The sequence below is a fragment of the Moschus berezovskii genome, chromosome 24 (genome assembly GCF_049115385.1).
Source record: "Moschus berezovskii isolate FMDL1 chromosome 24, NW_MosBer_1.0, whole genome shotgun sequence".
Classification (NCBI taxonomy): domain Eukaryota; kingdom Metazoa; phylum Chordata; class Mammalia; order Artiodactyla; family Moschidae; genus Moschus; species Moschus berezovskii.
The window spans coordinates 6608801-6631989 of NC_142483.1; the positions used below are offsets into that span (position 1 = coordinate 6608801).

Here is a 23189-nt window from a genome sequence, read left to right on the forward strand (position 1 = left end):
CTCATGGTGTGTCCAGCACAATGGATAAAACAGGCTCACATCAAGGCACATCACAGCAAAATTTCAGGAGCCTATAAATAAAGAGAACATTTTATAATTTCCAGGGTCTTATGCAAAGAAACAAAAATCAAACCTGCTTTGGATTTCCCAGCAGCAGCACTGGAAGCTGGAAGACAATGAAGCAATACCTTCAAAATTGTGAAGGTATAATAATTTCCAACTAAGAATTCTGTATCCAAGCTACCAATTAAGTGATAAAGTAGAAAAAGAGCACTTTTAGACATTCAAAATCTAAAACAGAAAGAAAACCAATAAAACCTCCAAACAACAAACCCCCACACACCTTTTCTCAGACAAATACTGGAGAATGTATTCCATTAAAACCGGAAATGCGTGAGACACAGAGTGGATACAGGTTCGTGGGGCTGAACTTAATTACCTTAAGAAAAAGAATACAGAATTACAAATAGAAAACCAAAGGTGAAAAGTGAGTATTTCTTTATAATAAGAAATGATAACAAATCACAAACTTGAAAAAATTGAAAAATACCCTGCTGCTGCTGCTAAGTCACTTCAGTCGTGTCCAACTCTGTGTGACCCCATAGACGGAAGCCCACCTGGCTCCCCTGTCCCTGGGAATCTCCAGGCAAGAACACTGGAGTGGGTTACCATTTCCTTCTCCAATGTGTGAAAGTGAAAAGTGAAAGGGAATTCGCTCAGTTGTGTCCGACCCTTAGCGACCCCACGGACTGCAGCCTACCAGGCTCCTCCATCCATGGGATTTTCTAGGCAAGAGTACTGGAGTGGCTTGCCATTGCCTTCTCCGGAAAAATACCCTAAATGTCACTAAATCTAGAAAACAGTGTGATATCTTTAATATGAGTTCACTGGTCCAGTATTCTTGACTGAGGAAGTCCATGGACAGAGGAGCCTGGAGGACTGCAGTCCATAGGGTGGCAAAGAGTTGAACACAACTGAGCAACTAATGCTTTGACTTTTCACAGCACTATATCATTCATTTCTTCAGGTCATACTGCGCCTTTGATGTGTGTATCATTTCTTCTGAAACTGTCAGATTTCATCATGACAAGATGCATCAGATAAGGTAAGATACAATCTTGATTTATTGTGATGCATATGATTTCACACACAGAAATGCTCGCTGTTTCTAGAAACAGTGTTGTGCCGTGCAGAGTACAGAAATTCTTACAAATTCTATATGTGTGATTCTTATTAAAGAGCAAAGTAGTGTGATAGATGTATAATTTTATATGCTGCATTATTCATTTCTGACATAAAAAACCCTTCATTTTTTATAAGACATGCAAAGTGCATGTTATGCTTAATATTTTAGTTTTGTTAGTTGAAAGAATTTTCCAGACTAGCTTCTTTGATTCCTCCTCCTCCACTATCCGCATGCTTCTGGTTGGGTACTGTAGGACAGATTCATCATATGATACCACTTCTGACCTTGCTCCTTTTGGTCACCTCATCTGATGAGTCAGCCCAGTGGGTCGGAGGAGTATTTCTAGAAGATGCTACTACAGCATGAGTGCAAACAATGACCCAAAAGTGACTGTGAATTATGTCCCACTAAGATATCCCATTAACTCCCAATTGAATGTATCTCCACTTCAGCTTCTCCTTAGCCGGATCCCAAATTGCTCATAGCCACTCAGTGCTGTACTGCATAAAGGGAGGTGGGATGGAGGGGAGGTGGAGGGAAAACTCTTTTGTAATTGATATACATGCCTTTGCGACTATTACAAAAAGCATGAGTAGACTAGCACGTGCCTTTAGAAGGATTGCAGTGTTATTTAAACTTTCTTATCTTCATGATTTATTTGCTTCTGGACACAAGCGCAAAATCCAGCTCAAGGGAGAGGTAAGGAATGCCCAGGCTGACATGCACTGTGCTTAGAGAGATGGGAGTCCAGGTTGAGTCAAGTTGTAAAATGTCTGGCCAAGGATTATGGGAGCTCCTTCCAGGTGAACCGATGGACAGAATAAAATCAAATGGAGTCATTAATTTTATTGATGCGATCCTCAACTGTGTTTGGCCAAGATGTGCATAATCCACACCTCAGCACACCTGTGTTCTTCAGATGCACTTGAGCCACACACAGCTGAGCAACTAGAGACAAGAAGCCTGACCATGGAGTGACACATCAGCCTCAAGGAAATACTCCCTTTTTAAGCTTCTGTGATTTGCAGCTTCCAGTCACTTGTAACGGAACCTCATCCTTAGGCCAGCACTAGAGATTTTTCTGGTACTGTAGAATGTTAAGGGAAAGCAGAACCAGTGATGCGCTGCAAAAAGGAATTTGACCTAAATGAGCATGGTGGAATGGCTCAATGACCACCACTGTGATTCTGCAGTCAGATGTCCTAGATTCAAATACTGGCTCTGCAACTTACCAACTTGTGCAACTCTATATGTGCCTTGGTTTCCTCAGCCACAAACCAGGGCTATGAGAGGATGACCTTCAGAGGGTGTTGCAGAGGTTCATGAGATAATATGTATGACAGATAATATGCGCATAGTGCTCGGCATGTAGTAAATACACAATAAATGTGGCCAAGATTGCCTTTGCCATGGGGGTTGGTGTGAAATGAGAGAGTTTCAGCTTGGTTGGGGTGGAGGGGAGAGCTCTGGAGCGGTCTGGAGACCAACATCTTCATGATCTCATTCATGTATGAAACCGTCAGTTCCCCAAGACAGGAAGTTGCCTCTGCTTTACTCATCTGGATGTTCTCAGTGCTAAAAACGGTGCTTGGTACACAGTCACTGCTCAGCAGATAGTTGAGCAATGAATGGATTCATCAAGCTGATGAATGTGTGGATGGCCCTGCTAATCCAGCCAGCTGAGCCTGGGGATCTTTTAAAACTTGGGACCCTGAGAAGATGAATGCAAGTTGTTCATTTTTAGAAGGGGAGGCAGCTTCTAGAAAGAGGTCATTATGGCCCAGGCCAGGTGTCTGGCAGCAACCCTGGTCTTATGGGACTGGTCAGTGTCTGGTGGGCCAAGACTTCATCTGGTTTGAACAGAGGGGTGGAAAGAATCTGCATCAGGCAGCTTCTCTGAGACTTTGCTTTCCAGGCGATTAAGCAAGTTAACAAAGTGGAGATTCTTTCAGAACACAAATAGCCCTTAACTGTCGCTTTAACGCCAACCACTGTTTCAGAGAGAAAACCTCCCAGTCCCAGCTGGGGCAGAGGCCCCTTTGTGAGCGTTGAAACAGAGGAGCTAGCTGTGGTCGGGGAATAAGATAGGTGTTCCTGGTTGGCCAAGTCATTTGCCCAAAGGGGGAGCCACGTGGTACAATTTCAGTCCTGGAATGACAAAATAAGGAAAATCGTCCAGGAGCAGCTAGTCAGCTGCTGTGGACCGGGGCTGAGTGAATTTGAATCCGAGTGACTCAGGAAGTCGCCAGCAGGCTGCCAAGCACCTTATGTGCCCACCCCATGGTGCCTTGAAGCCATGGACTTCCCACGCTCCATCACCTCCCCAGATCATGGCACCTAGGAGGTCAAGGTAGGACGACAGAGGGAGAAAACGAGGAAATGAGGAGTGGGAGACAGAGCTCTCCCCTCCTGCCTCTTCAAGCCTATGCAGTCGGCTCCCCGTAAGTCTGTAAGCCTCGCCCACAGGGTGAAGAAATCCAGACCCTGCCCCTCCCTGGATATGACCCATATCCACGTCAGGCCTGAGCCTGCCAGCCTTGCTTCTTTCTTTTCTATATTTTCGCTTGGAGTGTGGGAGGAAGACGGTCTTTAGAATGCCTTCAGAGATTGTTCTTCCCCCAGGAGAGGGAATTGAGTCATAACCATTGAGCTGGAGGCTTGGAGCTCATCTCATTGTCACCTCTTGATAGATGGTGTCACAGAGAGGGGACGTGACAACATCAAGCCACCAGTCAAGTGGTGTTCAGGGCAGAAGGAAGCCAGGCATCCAGCCAGGAGCCCATGAGCTCCCTTCCTAAAAAATCCTGGTCCAGCTCTGCCAACATCCTCATTCCCACCACCATTCGCCCGCTCTGACCCTCTTGCTTGGCCGCTTAGCCTCCATTCTCAGTGCTCTGCTGAAATGTTTCTCTCCAGAATAGCCAAAGCCCCTCCCTGTGGTCACACCAGGTCTGGTGATGGGAAGATGGCTTCAGAAGGAGGAGGGGATGGGGACGCAGCGTGGGCTAAGACTCTGAGACTCCCCTAGTCTAGGACTGGTTCGGGAGCTGGATGGGCAAAGACACAGCTAACTCAGCAAGCCTGGAGCCATTGGTCACAGACTTTGCCTTCAGTGCCCTCCCACACCACTGAGAATCCAATCCACATCCTCAGGAGACTCACGCTTCACTTGTGCAACCATCACTGCCATCTGCCGCCAGAGCATTTTCATCTTCCCAAACTGGAACTCTGTTCAGTAAGTCCCCTACATAAGAACACGTTCTGCTCCAAGAGTGTGTTCATAAGTCCAAATGGTTCGTAAGTCCACCAAAGTTAGCCGAGGTACCCAGCTAACACAATTGACTATATAGTACTGTACCGTAATAGATTTATAATACTTTTCACACAAATAATACATAGAAAGCAAACACACAAAAATGAAACATTTAAAATCCTACAGTACAGTACCTTGAAAAGTACAAGAACTGGCATACAGGGGCTGGAATTGAACATGCAAGAAGAGTTACTGATTGGAGGAGGGAGAGAAGGTGGGAGATGGTAGAGCTGAAGGATCATCGGCAATAGGAGATGAAAGTCTAGAAAAGCATTTTTAAATTAATCTGTTCCACAATCAAGACCAATTATTCAACTCTTCTACCATGAGTTTCCATAATTTTTCAATTTTCCTAACTTACAAATTGCTTTTTAGATCATAATTTGCAAATTTATTCAAGAAAAATGTTTTTAAAAGCAAAAATTTGATGTCAGTTAAAGTGTCCTCAAATAGGATAATGGGCAAGTAAATGAGGATCCATCTACCTTGTGGGAAATGATGCATTTCTTAAACTTGATACTTATGAAGAGTGAGCAATAAACTGGAAAATGCTTAGCTGTAATGCTCAAGGAAAACTGTCATTTCCAATTTATTTAGAGTATCATTAGAATTATGTTAATTCACACATGCACTGAAACAAACCAAAACAACCCTTAAGGTTACATAAAGAAAAATAAATACAGGAAAGGAATATACCAATATGTTAATGATAATGATTGTCCTTAGCTGGGTAAAGTATGGGTGGTTTTGATTTGCTTCCCTCCAGATTTTCTACCGGAGAAGGCAATGGCAAACCACTCCAGTACTCTTGCCTAGAAAATCCCATGGATGAAGGAGCCTGGTAGGCTGCAGTCCGTGGGGTCGCTAAGGGTCGGATACGACTGAGCGACTTCACTTTCACTTTTCACTTTCACACATTGGAGAAGGAAATGGCAACCCACTCCAGTGTTCTTGCCTGGAGAATCCCAGGGAAGGGGGAGCCTGGTGGGCTTCCGTCTATGGGGTCACACAGAGTCGGACACGACTGAAGTGACTTAGCAGCAGCAGCAGCAGATTTTCTACATCAGTCAACTAATATGTTCATAATAACAACAGTAGCAGCTATTACAATCACAATTCCAAATTTTTAAAAGTCACTGGGATCAGTTGACAAAGGATGCATATCCAGAACCATAAAATACCCATACCTTCTGTACCAGTTATTTCTCTCCCAGGACCTTGTCCTGAGAAAGCAGTTCTGCTTGTAGGCAAATCTCTAGGCAGGAAGAAGTTTACTGCAGAGGAAAGCTGGAAACCACCTAAATGCCAGACTGTGGAGTAACAATTACAGAAAATGTGGTTCAATTACTCAATGCTGCTACTTGTTCATTAGGAAAAAAATAATTATGACAAAAGCATGTGCTGCAACATTCAAAATTAAATGGAAAACATGACTCTTAACAGGTTTTTGGTTTTTTTTTAAAGGTGTAGGTTTGGGGAAAAAACACAAAGATGAACAGAATGAGCTGGCAGGGCAGGGCGTTGGAGTTGCGAGTAAGTTTTTCTTGCTTTTTTTTTTTTTTACCATTTTCTGTAATGTAGTTGTCTTGCCTTTATAACTAAAAAACACAGGAAGTATTAGTAGCTGTTCATCTGGGAAGTTGGTTCCTGCTAAGCCACAGGGAAGGCGGGTGGAGACCCAGCCCCGATGTTAGCAGGAGAACAAGCGGGAAGCTTTCATCAGTGAGGGGCTGCTGAAGTCTGAGTCATTTACTCCAGGGCTGTCGTAGCGCTGAGTAGGTGAAAGGAATTGCTGGCCCTTGCAGGGGTGCACGGAGAAGGCGATGGCACCCCCCTCCAGTGGGAAAATTCCATGGACAGAGGAGCCTGGCAGGCTGCAGTCCATGGGGTCGCTACGAGTTGGACATGACTGAGCAACTTCATTTTCACTTTTCACTTTCATGCATTGGAGAAGGAAATGGCAACCCACTCCAGTGTTCTTGCCTGGAGAATCCCAGGGACGGGGGAGCCTGGTGGGCTGCTGTCTATGGGGTCTCACAGAGTCGGACACGACTGAAGCGACTTAGCAGCAGCAGGGGTGCCGCTGGGGAATGAGATGGATACTAAGAGATAAGGAGTGCTCTGATAGGCAAGAGGCTTCCTCTGTCCTGTCCAGAACTCTCCACCAGCCCTGGCAGCTAAGGAGCATTTAGGATGTTCCAGACACTGTGCTTGGCTGTGTGTTATCCAGAAGTGGCTTCTATAAGGTCGAAATGGCCCAATGATGTTAAATAAAAGAACTCAGACGCCAAATGGATAATGTAATAGGCTTTAATGGCTAGGTGCCCCCGGGCGGGATTCCCGGACCTAACAGAGCGAGGTCCGGGGAAGTCCACGCCGAACAAAGGCAAGAGGCAACTGATATAACTTTAGGCAAGATTTGGAGTGGTGGTCCCTCATAGGTCAGTTAGCCGGGGGTCAAGACTGGGTTGGTTGCCCGATCTGCTCAAGGTTGTGCTGATGCAGCGGAATAGTTCTTGCTGTTTCTGGGCAGAATGCTGTTTCTGGACAGGAGGTTAGGAGGGGGAGGTTAGGAGGGGGAGGTTAGGAGAGGGTTGATTTCTACCAGGAACTGATACCTCAAGGACACTCCAGCAGTGGGGGAGGGAATGAGAGAATAGAGCACAATAGTCAGAGTCTGACGGGGCTTTTTCCCGCCGCGGGAAAGGAAGAGGAGAAGGAGAAGCCAAGATGGCCACAGGGGGTCTGGCCTTACAGCTTCGTCTATCATCCAGGGATGGGGTCTGTGTATTTGGGCCACCAACCCACTCCAGTACTCTTGCCTGGAAAATCTCATGGATGGAAGAGCCTGATAGGCTACAGTCCGTGGGGTCGCAAAGAGTCGGACACAACTGAGTGACTTCACCACCTTCACCTATTACCGCACAGCAAACCATTCTGATACTTGGAGGCTAAAACAGCAAAACTGCCTCTATTTTGCTTAACTTTATGGTGACAGCTGGGTCAGTGAGAAGCTAGGGCAGGAGAGCAATTGTCTGAAGGACCCTCACTCACACGCTGGCTGTTGATACTGGCTTTTGGTGGGCCCGTGGCTGGGGCTGTTGGCTCATGGGTGGCCTCCTTCTGTATGGCCTGGGCCTCCTCACAGCCAGGTAGCGGGGAGATAGAGAGAGCGCCCAACAGGAGGAAGCTGTATTCCTTTTATGACCTGGCCTCAGAAGTCACACAGTGTCATCCCCACAGTACTTTACTGATTGTGCGTGCTAAGTCACTTCAGTCATGTCATACTGTTTGTGATTCCATGGACTGTAGCCCTCCAGGCTCCTCTGTCCATGGGATTCTCTAGGAAAGAATACTGGAGTGGGTTGCCATTCCCTTCTCCAGTGGATCTTCCCGACCCAGGGATCAAACCTGTGTCTCTTACATTTCCTGCGTTGGCAGGGGGATTCTTTGTCACTAGCGCTACCTAGGAAGCCCCTTTTACTAATTAGAACCTTGCAACTAAAGGGACCCAAACACAAGGAAAGGGGAGTTAGAATTCACCGTCGATGTGAGGAAATGTCCAAGAACATGCGTGTATGTTTTCTAACCTCTGCTCTTGGCCTTTCCTTGTACCCCCTCCTCCTTGAGCCTGACACAGAGCCTTGAACTAAACACTAGCCTAATTTGTTGGGAGAGCCGAATTCCTTTCAGGTTGCTGCAGGCCTGGGTGCAGAGGATAGTTTGGGGTGAACCCACTTGCTTCCCTTTTGTGTTGTTCAGAAATACAGGACACTTGGAGAAGTAATGGATTTTTTTTTGCCTCCAGCTGCCCACAAGCTTGGCATCTGGGTGGGTCAAGGCTGCTGCCTGTCATCTGGCCCATTTTACCACCCAGCCTTTCCCCCACTGCTCCATAAACTCTATCCCATGCTTTCATCAGACCCTTACTCTGTCCTGGGGGGTTGCAGACAGCCTCTGCTCAGGTGGGTTCACCTGCTGGGATGCCCTCTCTTCTTTCTACTTTTGAACTATGCCAACTTTCACAAGCCATCTCAAGGAACTTTCTTGGCATTTCTCTCTCACCACCACCAAACCTTTCCCCACCACTGCCTCAGCAACAGAAATGAAAATCAGGCCTAATTGCCCAAACTGAAATCCTGAGTCCTTAAGGAAGCCCAAGAGCAGCAAGGGCTAAGCTTTGACACCAGGTGGGCAAAGTGGCTGAGAGAAGCAGGCCGGAGGCCATCTAGACCATGGGAAAGATCCCAGTCATCTGGTCTACCAAAAGGGGCAGCAGCTCTTTCTTGACTCAGCAAGCTGTTACCAGGGGAACTGAAGGACAGATCATCTGATCTTTCCTGAGAAACAGGAAAAAAATGGATTTTTATGTGGGATTTCTTAATTTGTAATTATGTTTAAGAATTTAGAATGTAGGCTAATTCCATGAGCTGCATTTGCCCCACCTCTATTCACAACTTTTGGTGGAAAACATTCGGAGCTAGGAGAAAAGTTTGGAGGTGGGGGGGGGAAGAGGCTGAAAAGGACTCCCTAGGGTAGGACAGACTTGAGGTGGGTGTTGGGGATGGAACTTCAGGAGGGTCGTTCAGAAAGGACCTGGGCACAGTCTGAGACCCTGAACTTGGACCTCACAGCGAGGGAAGCATCCAGAACTCAGCAGTAATGGGACTTCTGCGGAAGTTGTGTTAAGTTGTAGAAAAATAAAATCCTACTTCTTGTTCCCCTGAGCTTGGGGTAGGATTCATACTCGGAAGCCTTCAGCAGAGCCTGGATGAATGAGGATCCCTGTCTCAAGTCAGCCCCCCAGGGGAAACAGATTGGCATCATTTTATCTGCAAAATCCGGCTGACAGGAGAGAGCTCTTGGGATCAAGACCTCTAGGGGGTGAAGAGAGCAGGCCTGACCGGAGGGCAAGGTTGAACGTGATTCAGTCTTGACAAAGGCCTCAGTCCAGCTGAGGAAATGGAGAAGGAAATGGCAACTCACTCTAGAACTCTTGCCTGGAGAATTCCATGGACAGAGGAGCTGGGCAGCCTACAGTCCATGGGATCGCAAAGAGTCGGACACGACTGTGAAACCAGCTTTCACCTTTAGGTCCAGCTGGTGCAGAGCTCTGGTTCCAAGTGGACCTATGTGGGCACGAGGCTGCTCGGTCACCGTGACCCAGCACTAGATGCAGGCAGCCCTTCTGAACGCACCTCGGCCTTGGATGAGGGCGTCACTGCAGCAGAAGGCGAGTCCCAGAGAGACTCAGCGTGAGCCACTAGCAGGCGGGGCAGTGAGTGTCCGGTCCTGGAGGAAGGAGATATCTGAGCGGTTCACTCCGTGTCCACCATCCCTCACACTACTCACATTCACTAGTTTTGTTTGGTTTTTAATTAATTATTTATTTTAATTGGAGGATAATTACTTTATAACATTGTGATAGTTTTTGCCATAAATCAAAATTTGTGGCATCAGCCACATTTGTGAATGTTCATTTGTGAATCGGCCATTTGTGAATCAGCCATAGGCATACATGAGACCCCTCCCTCCTGACCCCCCCCACTCTGCCTCCCTCCCCACCCCATCCCTCAGGTTGTCACAGAGCAGTGGCTTCGGGTTCCCTGTGTCATACATCAAACTCCCACTGGCTATCGATTTTACACGTGGTAATGTATATGTTGAAGAAGGAAATGGCAGCCTACTCCAGTCCTCTTGCCTGGAAAATCCCATGGACAGAGAAGCCTGGTAATCTGTAGTCCATGGGGTCACAAAGAGTCGGACACGACTGAGCGACTTCACTTCACTCACTTCTTACTTTATCGTTGGAGAAGGAAATGGCAACCCACTCCAGTCCTCTTGCCTGGAGAATCCCATGGACAGAGGGGCCTGGCAGGCCGTGGTCCATGGGGTCGCAGAGCGTCGGACATGACTGAAGTGACTAAGCAGCAGCAGCAGTGTATATGTTTCAATGCTATTCTCTCAGATCACCCCACCCTCTCCTCCCACTGAGTCCAAAAGTCTGTTCTTTATGTCTGTGCCTCCTTTGCTGCCCTGCACGTAGGATCGTCGATACCATCTTTCTAGATTCCACATATATGCGTTAATATACGATTTTTGTCTTTCTCTTTCTGACTTACTTCACTTGGTATAATAGACTCTGGCTTCATCCATCTCATTGGAACTGATTCAAATGCGTTCCTTTTTGTGTTTTTGTTTTTTAATAATTTTATCCACATATGGCTGTGCTTGGCTTTGATGCTGTGCAGGCTTTTCTCTAGTTGCAGCGAACGGGGGCTTCTCTTGAGTTGTGGTACGAGGGCTTCTCATTGCGGTGGCTTCTTTGTTGTGGAGCAGAGGTTGTAGGCATGCAGACTTCAGCAGCTGTGGTGCACAGGCTCAGTAGTTGCAGCTCCCAGGCTCTAGAGCTCAGGCTCAATAGTTGTAACACATGGGCTTAATTGGCCCACAGCATGTGGGATCCTCCTGGATCAGGGATCAAACCCATGTCTCTTGCATTAGCAGGTGGATTCTTTACCGCTGAGCAGGGAAGCCCAGATTCACCAGTTTTATATGATAAGTTTTGGGAAGTAGCTCCTCCAGTCCCCACCGGGCCTCTTTTCTTGGGGACTCTTGCGGGGGAAGCTTGGAGGTCTAGAATTCAGCTCCCTCCTCCCTGCAGCTGGTCTCGAGGGTATAACTGACACCCTCAGCCTCTCCTGCACCACCTCCTTGTGCCCCTGCGCCCTGAGCTGGCACCCCCACTGGTTAGGTGGCTTGGATGGGGGTGGTAGTGAGTGAGACCCTCATCCTTGAGAGGTCTGCACTCCTCGTTACCAGGCCCTTCTTGGTCCATGTATTTCTTTATTTCCTGTTGAAACTGGGGACGAGAGAACTGAGAGCTGTCCCAGTGAACCACTTATGTGCCAAACATCTTTTCCTGCCCCTACTGTGGATCAGCAGCTAGACTGGCTCCTGATGACCAGAGTCTATTACCCAGTCAGGGAGGGGACTCCTGTCCTTCCCTGCTATTGTCTTGGCACAAGGAGCCCAAAGTGACTGGACAGCTTGGGGACTAGTGGAATCCTTACTTACCAGTGGAAGTGTTTCTTCCTCTGCTTACCAGGATTTCTAAACCCACAGTTTAGGGGTGGGACATGAACTTTCCATCTGGGTTCCCAGAAGTGACAGTGGCTGAAACCACTCTGCTCCCCCATCTTGGTTTCCAGACTATGTATCCCCTCTAATGGAGACATAGCCCCATGCAATGCCCACTGACTTAGGACACTAGGGTATATACTGCCTCTTGCAGGATGTTGCCCCATCCTCTCAGGCACCCTCTCCATTAATTGTCCAGTGTGTTTTTTATGTCAAAGGGCATGTTCTGGTGTCTCCACACCCGTAAACACTTGCTCTGTCTGGTAGGTACCTGAGTCCGCCTAGGATTCATCCTCACCTTCTCAAGTGCGTGTATCTTATTAACATCTCTCACATACCTGTCACCTCTCGATTCTGATGACGTGATATCCTCAAAATGCAGCGGACCAGCAGTGCTCTGGGGCATATACAGGTGAGACAGATCCCTTTGGATGTTAGGTGATGACAGAGGACAGGCTAGGACAGGAGAGGTCCTAGCCCTTGGCAGGCTCATCAGTGTATACTGCTGTTCATCCCCAGAGAAAGTGAATTTTCTCTGATCCCGTCTTCTGAGAAGGATAGTTTTTCTTGTGTTAGTCCCAGTCATGTCCAACATTTTGCGACCCCATGGACTGTAGCCCGCCAGGCTCCTCTCTCCACGGGATTCTCCAGGCAAGAATACTGGAGTGGATTGCCGTTTTCTTCTCCAAGGTATCTTCCTGACCCAGGGATCAAACCCAGGTCTCCTACATTGTAGACGGATTCTTTCTCATCTGAGCTATCCAATATAAAATGCATTTGCCAGATTAATAGCTGCATACTATGTATACAAAGTCTTGTTAATCTGCTCTAGCAAAGGTACTGCATTTGGTAACAGCTGTTGGGGCTACTAGCTGGCTTTTCTTTTTTTCACTCTATATGTTTGTAAACGTTTATTTGTTTATTTTTGGTTGTGCTGGGTCTTCCTTGCTGCACGCGGGCTTTCTCTAGCTGCAGTGAGTGGGAGCTAATCTTCGTTGCGGTGTGCAGGCTTCTCACTGCCGTGGCCTCTCATTGCGGAGCATAGGCTCTAGGGTGCTCAGGCTCAGTAGCTGTGGCACACAGGCTCAGTAGTTGCAGCACTTGGCCTTAGTGGTGTGGTTAAGTTCGGGATAGTTCACTGCCATCTTCCAGTACCCTGTGGCTTAGATAGGGGGCTGCAATCCTTGTATCTTTTAGGACACTGAGAGAGCACTAGTCTCCACCATTCTCCTAAGGATGTGATGCAGGTGGGGGCAGCTTCGAACCTTCCCCTTTTCCACCATCCTAGCTCCCACCCCACAGTCCAAGGACCCGAGGCGTGGTTTTTACTCCCAAGTGTATCCACTCAGTACATTACACACCTGAGAACTAGAGACACGACCAGCGGTTGGTTCCGTGGATGCGTCTCCCTGAGCCGGTCCCGGGCCAGGGACGTTTATCTCAGACGCCGACATTAAGGTCAAATAGGATAATGTCAGAGAGGAAGACTGTTACGCGCAATGGGTGACGGTCATTTCCACTGTGGAACCAGCTCCTCTGGGTTGTAATCCTGGCGCCTCCGGTAATGGGCTGTGAACCTTTGGGCAGGTAGCCACCCCTCCGAGCTTACTTTCCTCACCTATAAAATGGGTACAATGACATCTTCTTTGCAAAGTGGTCATAAGTGTAAATGAGCCTCTACAAACCATATAAGTGTCTGGCTTAGTTCCACACTCAGCCTTTCTTGAATGAAAGCTTTATTTTTATTTTTCCTGAAGCCTGCAGCGTGTGAGATCTTAGTTCCCCAACTAGGAACCAAACCCATTCCCCCTGCAGTGGAAGTGTAGATCTTAACCACTGGATGACCAGAGAAGTCCCAATGAAAGCTTTATTTTATTAAGAACTCTTCATTCTGAACGCCCAACTTCTACAGGGTTCTTTGTCTTTAGGGGTGATGGCTCCTTGGCTGGGCCCAGAATGGCTTTATGTGAGACTGTCAAAGCTGGATCCCCCAGAACTTGCAGGTCATCTGCTTCTAAAGGCAGCTCCTCTTCTGCCCTGCATTTGCGTGAGATGTCACCATTAGAAAGCCGTACTTTTGCCCCTGTTTCATCTCCAGGAACCCCCCTTTTGGCACCAACATCTCCCATTGTGTGGCAATTGTTTTGTACTGTCCAAAACACTTATCTGTCCTTCCAGCGGCACTGAAAAGTAAATCAGAGCCTTTCCCAAAGTTCCTCAGCTGGAAAAGGAGGGACTGGGGTTTGAACCCCGCACTGTTGGTGAAGAGGCTGTCAGCTGGATGCAGTCTGAGTGATTAATGCCAGCACTGTGTAGTCCCTCTGTCTCCTAAAGCACCTTCTGCCACTCTAGGTGAGGTACAGTGAGTCAGGCCATAGCAACTAAAGTTAAACTTCCACTCTGCCTCTCAAGGGCTCTGTCTATAGGCCATTTACCCAGAACTTTATGACGAGAGCTGTAGAGAAGGTGAGTAACTCGCTCCCATTCACGTGTTTGTTCCACAACAGAGCCGAACCTGGAGCAGAGCCCAGACCAGAGGCTCTCAGAACCTGATCCCAAGCGCTTCACCACTGTGCCCCATTAGCATGCAATAATAGATGGTTTAAGATTGTTTACAAAGTGAAGCCTGCATGACGAGGGCACTGTAGGTAAGGGGACCAGCCCAAGCCAAGGCCCAGAGGGGTGGAGCAGCTCTGTGTTCAGGGTCACTGGGAGAGAAGTCATGAAGATGAGAGCAGGGTGGACCAAGATGCTCTGGGGAAGGGAGGGTGACTGAGAAGTCTCAGCTCGTCCCCCAAAGTCATCTCCAGTGCCCCCAGTGGAGAGCCTCTCCTTTGGGTGTCTGAAACTGGGACTTGTGGCTTCCTTTGAAAATGTGGTTCTCTGCCTTGCCAGGGCCTTTGGGACACAGTTTTCAACCATCCACACACCAGCCACATCGTAACACCTGGCTTGACTGCAGCCTTGCCTCCACTACTCTGTGGAATCCTGGTTTGGAATCTGGTTTGGAATCCTGGCACTGCCATGCATGGCAAGTTCTGAGGAGTGCATATTCTTTGGAGCGTGTGTGGTCTTAGTGGTAATTGGATAAGTGGGTCTGGGTTTGTGGATTAAAAAGACAAACATGTAGAAACACCCTAAGCAGCCCAGATGGGGGAGGCAGCAAGGTCCAACCAGGAGCGTGGCTTTGGAGGAACAGACCTGAGTCTTTTCTTTGCTGTGAACCTTGGGCCAGTCTCTTAGTCTTCCGAATGCCCGGTTTCTCCAGATGTGATTTGGCACCCCAAATACTCCCCTTGACCTCTGGCTGAAGATGGAGGGCACAGCCCAACTCCTAAGTGTGTGTCCAATGATGGTAACTCTCGCATGACTCTTAGGAGGTCCTGTGTTTTCAGTCTGTCAGAGCCTTCTAGAACCTGGTCAAGTACCTGATTCCAGCAGTTTCTGAAGGGAGTGTTCTCAGGAGAACCTGATCAGGCAATGGGGAAAGCAGGAGAGGGATGGGAAGGAGACAGCTCCCTAATACCACCCTCCCTCCACCCAAGGGGGAGAGCTCAGGGGGAGCGCAGTCTCGGCCTGATCGTAGACATCAGGGAGCCCTGGGCTTGTCTTTACCTCGAGGCAAAGGAGCTGGGGTCTGTCCTCCCACTAGGGAGTTCTTGGTCACAGGCTGCCAGGGAGCTGGAGGGAGCTCCCCGCTCTCTGAAAGGACAAGGTGGCCCCAGTGCCATCTTCTTAGAGCCAGGGGCCAGCCCCCAGGAACAGGGCATGCATAAGCTAGGGGAGGGATGTACAGAGCTGGTGAAGAGATTGGAGGAGATCTGCATGGCCTTGAATGTCTTCACTTGTGCTCTAAGGGCTTTCCCAAGCCAGTCTGCGAGACCAGCACCCATTCCCTTGCCAGAGAACAAAGCTGACAACAGGTTGACTTTTAAGTCTGAAAGCCTTTGTCTGGTGTAAGATAGAAGGTGTTTGGAAGGAAATGTGATTGTGTTCCTTTCCCGAAGGCTGGGAAGGCCCCCTGCCTGCCCTTAGGGCACCCCAGATGGCCACAGCTGACTCCAGGTTGGTCTTCTGTCTGGGATGTGGGAACCTGTCCAAGGGCACAGAGTGGCTCTTTGAACTTGGAGCTGCAGTCCTTATATTTGTTACCTAATGCTTCATAATAAATCACCCCAGAACTTAGTGGCTTAGAACAACAAACATGGGACTTCCCTAGTGGTCCAGTGACTAAGATTCCCCACTCCCAATGCAGGGGGCCCAGATTCAATCCCTGGTCAGGGAACTAGAATTAGACCCCACATGCCACAACTAGGATCCCACGTGCCACATTGAAGATTGAGGATCCTGCGTGCCACAACTAAGACCCAATGCATCCAGATAAAGCAACGTTTTTAAAAGAGAGAAACAACAAACCTTTATTATCTCAGCGTTTCTGTGGGTCAGGAATCCGGCAGCCACTTAGCTGGGCGGCTCTGACTCAGAGGCTCTGGTGAGGTTGTACTCCAGCTGTTGGCTGGGGCTGCGGTCATCTGAATGCTCAAGCGGGGCTGGAGGATCCAATACCAAGTGGGCTCGCTCACACTGCTGGCGACCGGAGGTCTCGGTTCCTTACCCTGGGCTTTGCATGGGGCTGCTGGTATGTACCCTGACACAGCAGCTGGCTTCACCCAGAGCAAGCAGTTCAAGAGGGAAAGCAAGGAGGAAGCCACAGCATCTTTAATGTCCCAGTCTTACATACCATCACACACCATCACTTCTGCCATGTCTTATTTGTTGAGAGCAACTTACTGAGTACCTCCATACTTAATTGAAGGAGAAGCGCCTTTTGTTGACAGTTTAAAAAATATATTTATTTTAAAATTTATTTTACTGTTTATATCTATTTTTACTTTTAATAAGGTTTTATTTGGCTGCACCAGGTCTCAGTTGCACACAGGATCTTTAGTTGCGTCATGCAAACTCTTAGTTGTGACATGTAGGCCCAACCAGGGATTGAACCCAGGCCCCCTGTATTGGAAGCATGGAGTCTTAGCCACTGGACCCTCAGGGAAGTCCAGAAGTGCCTTTTAGAGGGAGAAATATCAGAGAACCTAGGAATGTGATTTACAAGCACGGTGGTGCTATGGAACTGCTCCCCACCTTGCAGGGGTGCTTGGAGACTGCTGCCCTTAATCAGGTCCCTGGCTGATGAACTCCCCTGTGTCATTCTGCCCCAAGCCGGGGCGGGGGTACTCTTTCCCACCCGATGCTGCACCCACCCTTCCCCAGACCTGCAACACTCATGGTTCTTCCCACCCATCTCCCCTCTTCTCCAGGCATCTTGGTTCTGCTTTCCCAGAGACAGACCTGAGATGCTCTCAGACCTGTGATTTTTACCGTTGTGGAAAAGGGGTGTTCGATGTGCTCACATCTGCCAAGGGTGCTGGGTGGGGCTAGTCTCTATGGGGCTGAGGCAGCGTGTTCTAGTCCCCAGGCGAGATCTGAGCCTGGACGAAGCCTGGTCCACTCAGCACACACCCACCCTTTGATCTAAGGATGAAGAAGTACTTAGCCACGTCACCCATTTTTCTTTCCAGTGTACCTGTGGGGTGGGGCAGGGAGGGAGGGTGGAGGAACTGGGGCAGAGATGTTTTTTCTTGACCCCATTTCAATGCAGTTGAGCCAGGTCTGGAAGACAGGTGTCCAGTGGCAGCCGCTGCTGACCTCTCAGCCATACTGGACTTTGTATTGGGATGTGGAGGCTGTGAGCCTGTGCTTTGAAGACCTCCCATACAGGAGGGAGATTAACTAACCCAGGGCCCCGGATCCTGGATTCTGGATTCTGATTCCACCCCTCATTTGTGTTGAGGCCATGGCACTTCCCACGACCTGTCAATAGTGCAGAAGGAATACCATTCTGGGAGATGCCTCAAATGTCCCATAACTTTGGCTCAAGGACTCCCCAGTGGCTTTGCAGAACCTCCTTAGACAGCCCAGCAATTTAGGATGCTCCCAGTAAACCTACCTTTCTCCTTTCCTCAGAGTTAGGGCTTCTGGATAAACTACAGGACACCGCCCCCTCTTCCCCCTCCAAAAAAGCTATAGGATATTCAGGTGAATGTGAATTTCAGATGAAGAACAAAAGATTCTTATATAAGCGTGTCCCCAGTTCTGCATGAGACTTGCTGATACTAAAAAATTTATTTGTTGTTTATCTGAAATTCACATTGGGCATTGTAGCTGTTTATTTGCTTCCTCTGATAACCCTACTTGGTGTCAGGCTCACCTTGAAGCCTCTTCTGATTCCTCTCTTATTTCCTGTCACACATGCATTTCCTCTGATAAAATCCTTTCATGTTTAATCCCTCTTGGCATTTACTTCTCAGCCAGCAGGGCAGGGCTGGGAGTGGTGAGCACAAATGTGCAAGCTTGGCTGACAAACATCCCAGCTGGTGTTGTCCAGGGAGTGGGGCCATCTTTTGTTGCTCAAAGCTATACTTGTGGGGGAAGAGGAAGTACTCTTTGGTCCAAATTGTAATGCACTTTGCAAGTATTTGTTTTTGTTGTTGTTTATTTGCTAAGTCATGTCCAACTTTTGCCACCCCATGGACTGTAGCCTACCAGGTTCCTCTGTCCATGGGATTTCTCAGGCAAGAATACTGGAGTGGGTTGCCATTTCCTTCTCCAGGGGATCTTCCCAACCTAGGGATTGAACCCATATCTCCTGCATTGGCAGGCATATTCTTTACCACTGAGTCACCTTGGGAAGCCCCTTTCCAAGTATAAGGAACTGTAAATCAATTATCTAATTTCAGGGTGCTTTTAAGAGTCACATGCAGGAATACAAGGGAAATGGAGGTTCCTAGGTCCCTCCCTTCAGATATTCCAATTCTATGGGTCTAGGGTTGGGATCACCAATGGCAACCCACTCCAGTACTCTTGCCTGGAAAATCCCGTGGACGGGGGATCCTGGTGGGGTGCTGTCTATGGGGTCACACAGAGTCAAACACGACTGAAGCAACTTAGCAGCAGCAGCAGCAGCAGCAGGGTTGGGATCACAAATGTGCGTTTTTGCAGGCTTCACAGTAGATTTTGAAACTGCACCAGGAAGATAACTTGGTAAATTTTGCAACACTTTCCATGAATGCTTCTGCCCATGCTTATTCCATGCTGTCTCCGGGTGATAATTAATTAGTGTCCAAAATCACTGCAGATGCTGATTGCAGCCATGAAATTAAAAGACGCTTGCTCCTTGGAAGGAAAGTTATGACCAACCTTGATAGTATATTAAAAAGCAGAGACATTACTTTGCCAACCAAGGTCCGTCTAGTCAAGGCAATGGTTTTTCCCGTGGTCATGTGTGGATGTGAGAGTTGGACTGTGAAGAAAGCTGATCGCCGAAGAATCGATGCTTTTGAACTGTGGTGTTGGAGAAGACTCTTGAGAGTTCCTTATACTGCAAGGAGATCCAACCAGTCCATTCTAAAGGAGATCAATCCTGGGTGTTCATTGGAGGGACTGATGCTAAAGCTGAAACTGCAATACTTTGGCCACCTCATGTGACGAGTTGATTCACTGGAAAAGACTCTGATGCTGGGAAAGATTAGGGGCGGGAGGAGAAGGGGACGACGGAGAATGAGATGGCTGGATGGCATCACCGACTCTGTGGACATGAGTTTGAGTGAACTCTGGGAGTTGGTGATGGACAGGGAGGCCTGGCGTGCTGTGATTCATGGGGTCGCGGAGAGTCGGACACGACTGAGCGACTGAACTGAACTGAACTGAACTGAGTCAAGGCATCAAGGCTGGGAATAAGTTTGCTTTCCTTTCTTTCCCTCCCTGCTTATTTTTCCGAGGCCCTCTCTGGGTTAGAAAATTTGCCAAGAGTCTGGGTCCCTGAGCAGATATGGTGCATTTTTTTTTTTTTTTTTTTATAATAGCAGCATCAATCACTTTTCCTCTGAGCAAGATTTCTGTGTAAGTTGCAGTACTCCTCCTATATCAGGATTTCTGATACAACAGATTCTGCCCCCTGCCAAGTAAACACCCAGAGATTTTGTTACACTGTTACTGTGGTTTCATTCCTGGCAGTAACAGCGGGCTTGTCTGTTTCTCACTGTAAACAGCGGCACCCAGAAGTATTCAGAGTACAAACCAGCCTTGACTTACCTGACTCCTAAGAAACTGGAGGTGCCTCCCAGGAGCCAGGATCATGTGTTTCTGTACTTCTGTAGGAGGGTTAAAGTAGAGGGTAAAGCTGCAGAGAGGGTGTGGGCCTCCGAGAAACAGCAAGCCAGGCGCCACCCTTAAAGGCACAGCTGGGTGGGTATCAGTACGAGGCTGGCCCGTGTAACCAGTGAGTTTGTGATGGGTGTTTGCTCATTCCGATCCCAGGCAGTCTGGGTGAGTCAGCAAGGGAGGAATGTCCTGACTCACTCCTGTCTCGGTTTCTCTTGGGGTAGAGGGCTAAGCTACCCCTAGGGGCTGGGGAATCGAGAAAGAAAGAGGCAGACAATGGGGCTTAATATGAAGCCTGTGGGAAGAGGAGTTCTGACCACAAGGATGCAAGGCTTCTTTCATTCTGACATTCCACCACCCACCGCTTTCTGAAGACCTACAAAGTACGGCTCTGTACGAAGGGCTAGATTGGGGGCTATCAGGAGATCTCCCACCCTAGAGACTCAGGCTGCCAAATACTTGTTTTCGGATTGTGTTTAGTATTCCTCCCATTTTCCTGCTCTTCAGCCTTAGTTGGGTGACATGGGGCTCAAGACATGGGGCTTGAGTGAGCCCCATCTGTTAAATGGGTGCGTGGGGTTGGAGTGGAGCACAGGGGGCTTAGAGTCCCAGTGTCTTCCCTCCTGTATGCTGGCATCAGTTCCTCCTCCCTGGTACTGCGATGGCAAGACATGCTGATGGAAGCCTGGTGGGGATAGACCCTGTCCAGGCATCCCTTCATGTGCCCGGCCCTGGGCGGCTGGCTCAGAGCCACCCCCAGGAGGGGTGAGCTGCCCAGGTGTGGGGCTGGAGTGACCTGTGTTGCACCCAAGCTCCTGCCTTTCATCATGGAAGTCCCAAGGCCAGTGGCCCAGGGACATGCACCACCTCTTTTAAACAGAGCTCCAAATCTATGGAGCTGGGGAAACAGAGGTTCAGTTCTGAGCAGCTTTATTTGGTCCATTTTCCAGATGGGCTTCAAATGAAGATTCACCTCCTGAAAGGAAAAGAAGCAAGCCTCAAATCCTAGGCTTCTAAATGTGAGACAGAAATGATGAAACTACAGATAGGTGTTTACATCCAAACCGCAGGTGGACAGAGGATGCTGCTGGCAAAGCCAGGCCCTGGCCAGTGGCTCTGCAGGTGGAGGATGAGGCAGAATCTGACTGGTGACAGCTGAAGACCCTGGGAGTTGCTGTGACTCTTGGAGCTTCATGTCCTCCCAGTAACATAGGGAAATTCTGTCTTCCATTGAGTTATCCCAAGGTCTGGGGTGATACGGCTGGGAGCGTACCAGGCACCAGGTTCCAGGGCTGTCACTGCGATTAGCTCTTCTCTGCCTGCCAGGAAAATGAAGATCAGGATCTAGGAATTCCACTCTGCAGGGGGGTGCAGAACCATTTTGGGCCCTGCTAGCTGTGTTTTGGGAAATTAAGTCATATCACAAACACTCCTCAAAGGGTACCGCTTCAAGTCTTCACTGGTGGTTTGGCGGATATGAACCTGCCTTGCAACGCTGGAGACACAGGTTCCATCCCTGATCCAGTAAGAGCCCACGTGCCACGGAGCACGCACCGCAACTACTAAAACCTGCTCACCTAGAGCCCGTGCTCTGCAACAAAAGCCACAGCAGTGAGAAGCCTGTGCACCACAATGAAGAGTAGCTCCCACTCGCCACAACTAGAGAAAGCCTGAGCGCACCAGTGAAGGCCCAGTGCAGCCAAATAATAATAATAAATAAAATAAATACATTTTATTTTTTGGTAGAATTTATTTATTGGTAGAATGAAAGGACCCCTAATTCCACCATGTTGGTGTTTTCCCAGACACTGCTCCACCCCTGGAGGGCAGACAATTTCCTGTCCTTTTATGAAGTGAGCTGCACTGAACAGGTCTCTGCAGAAAGTAGCTTGCACTCTGTAATTAGCGATGAGTGTACAATCTCTGGACAGTGAGGACAGTTATTAGCTGATAATGCCCACTAAGTACAGTCCTTGTTGTACAAGGGAGGGAACAGATGAGAGTGTGACAGTGCTTTCCAGGGTGAGGGTCTCAGGGGTGTCTGCTGGCTGCAGGTAGCACAGTAGCGGGGAAAAGGACTAGGTGAGCTTTGGTAAGTGGGTGCCTACTGATTCCATCTCTGCCCCATGACTGCCTCATTCACAAGCCCCCAGTGCAAGCACTCAGGGCTCGGCAGCAGAGCCTGACTCATCTAACGCCTAAGTCATCCTATTCATGTAGGCATTTAGTGCAGCTTCTGGAGCAGATCTTCACGATGGGCACTAACAAATGGCACAGAAATCCTTCTCCCATTGGTCCACTGTAGTCCTCTTCCCCAGGCCTTTTTGTTCCTGATCTTCCAGTCTTGCCCCTCCCAGGCTTCCAATCAACTGGCTAAGTCTTTTTTAAAAAATTAGTTTTTATTGGAGTATAGCTGCTTTACAATACTACGTTAGTTTCCACTGTACAGCAAGATGAATCAGCCATGCATATACATATATCTCCTCTTTTTTAGATTTCCTTCCCATTTAGGTCACCACGGAACATGAAGTTCCCTGTGCTACACAGTAGGTTCTCATTAGTTATCTATTTTATACATAGTAGTATATATGTGTCAGTCCCAATCTCCCAGTTCATCCCACGCCCCCTTCCTTCCTTGGTATCCATGTTTGTTCTCTACATCTGTGTCTCTATGGAGGCAACCTAAATGTCCATCAACAGAGGGATGGATAAAGAAAGTATATTCCATATACACAATGGAGTATTACTCAGCCATAAAAAGGAACAAAAGAGTGCCACTTGCAGAAATGTGGATGGAACTGAGACTGTCATACAGAGGGAAGTAAGTCAGAAAGAGAAAAACAATATCATAAAAGATCACTCGTGGAATTTAAAAAATAGTAAATATGCACTTATTTGCAAAACTTGCTAAGTCTTTTATCACCGCTCATGCATCTGTGTATGTTCTTACCTCAAGCCCCTCTCTTTCCATGCAGAGCGGATGGATGACCAGGTGCCCTTTGCCCCAAAGCCCCACCCATCAGGGACATTCCCTTACTCTCCTGTCTTTTCCTTCCTGTCTGTGTCAGCAGTCCCTTCCATTTGGTACCCACACCCTGAGTTAATCACCCAGCAGCCAAGCTCAGGCCTGTTCCTCTGTCAGCTGCCCATGGGACCCCACACAGGGCCAATGGGGTGAGCTGAGGGAGAGACATCCACGCAACAGTGACATGTGGCTTGAAGGTCCGTGCCACCTGGTCATGCAGCTTAGTTGTCCCTTCCGGCCCAATTTATGTCTGATCCTGCTTGTCCCTCTCCCATCGTGTGAAGGATTGCTCTTCAGTCTGCCCA

At 48.4% G+C, this 23189-nt stretch overlaps 1 long non-coding RNA gene across 4 annotated transcripts in view; it reads left to right on the forward strand.

Moving 5' to 3' along the window:
• Positions 1–23189, forward strand: part of LOC129547744 (uncharacterized) — a 54661-nt gene that overhangs the window by 4638 nt on the left and 26834 nt on the right. For 3 of the 4 annotated variants that reach the window (XR_016036256.1, XR_008684127.2, XR_008684128.2), the window contains exons 2-3: positions 1028–1105; positions 5964–6032. This is a non-coding gene — a long non-coding RNA (uncharacterized LOC129547744). The remainder of the gene's footprint in view (positions 1–1027; positions 1106–5963; positions 6033–23189) is intronic. The other variant, XR_016036257.1, reaches the window with a different exon arrangement.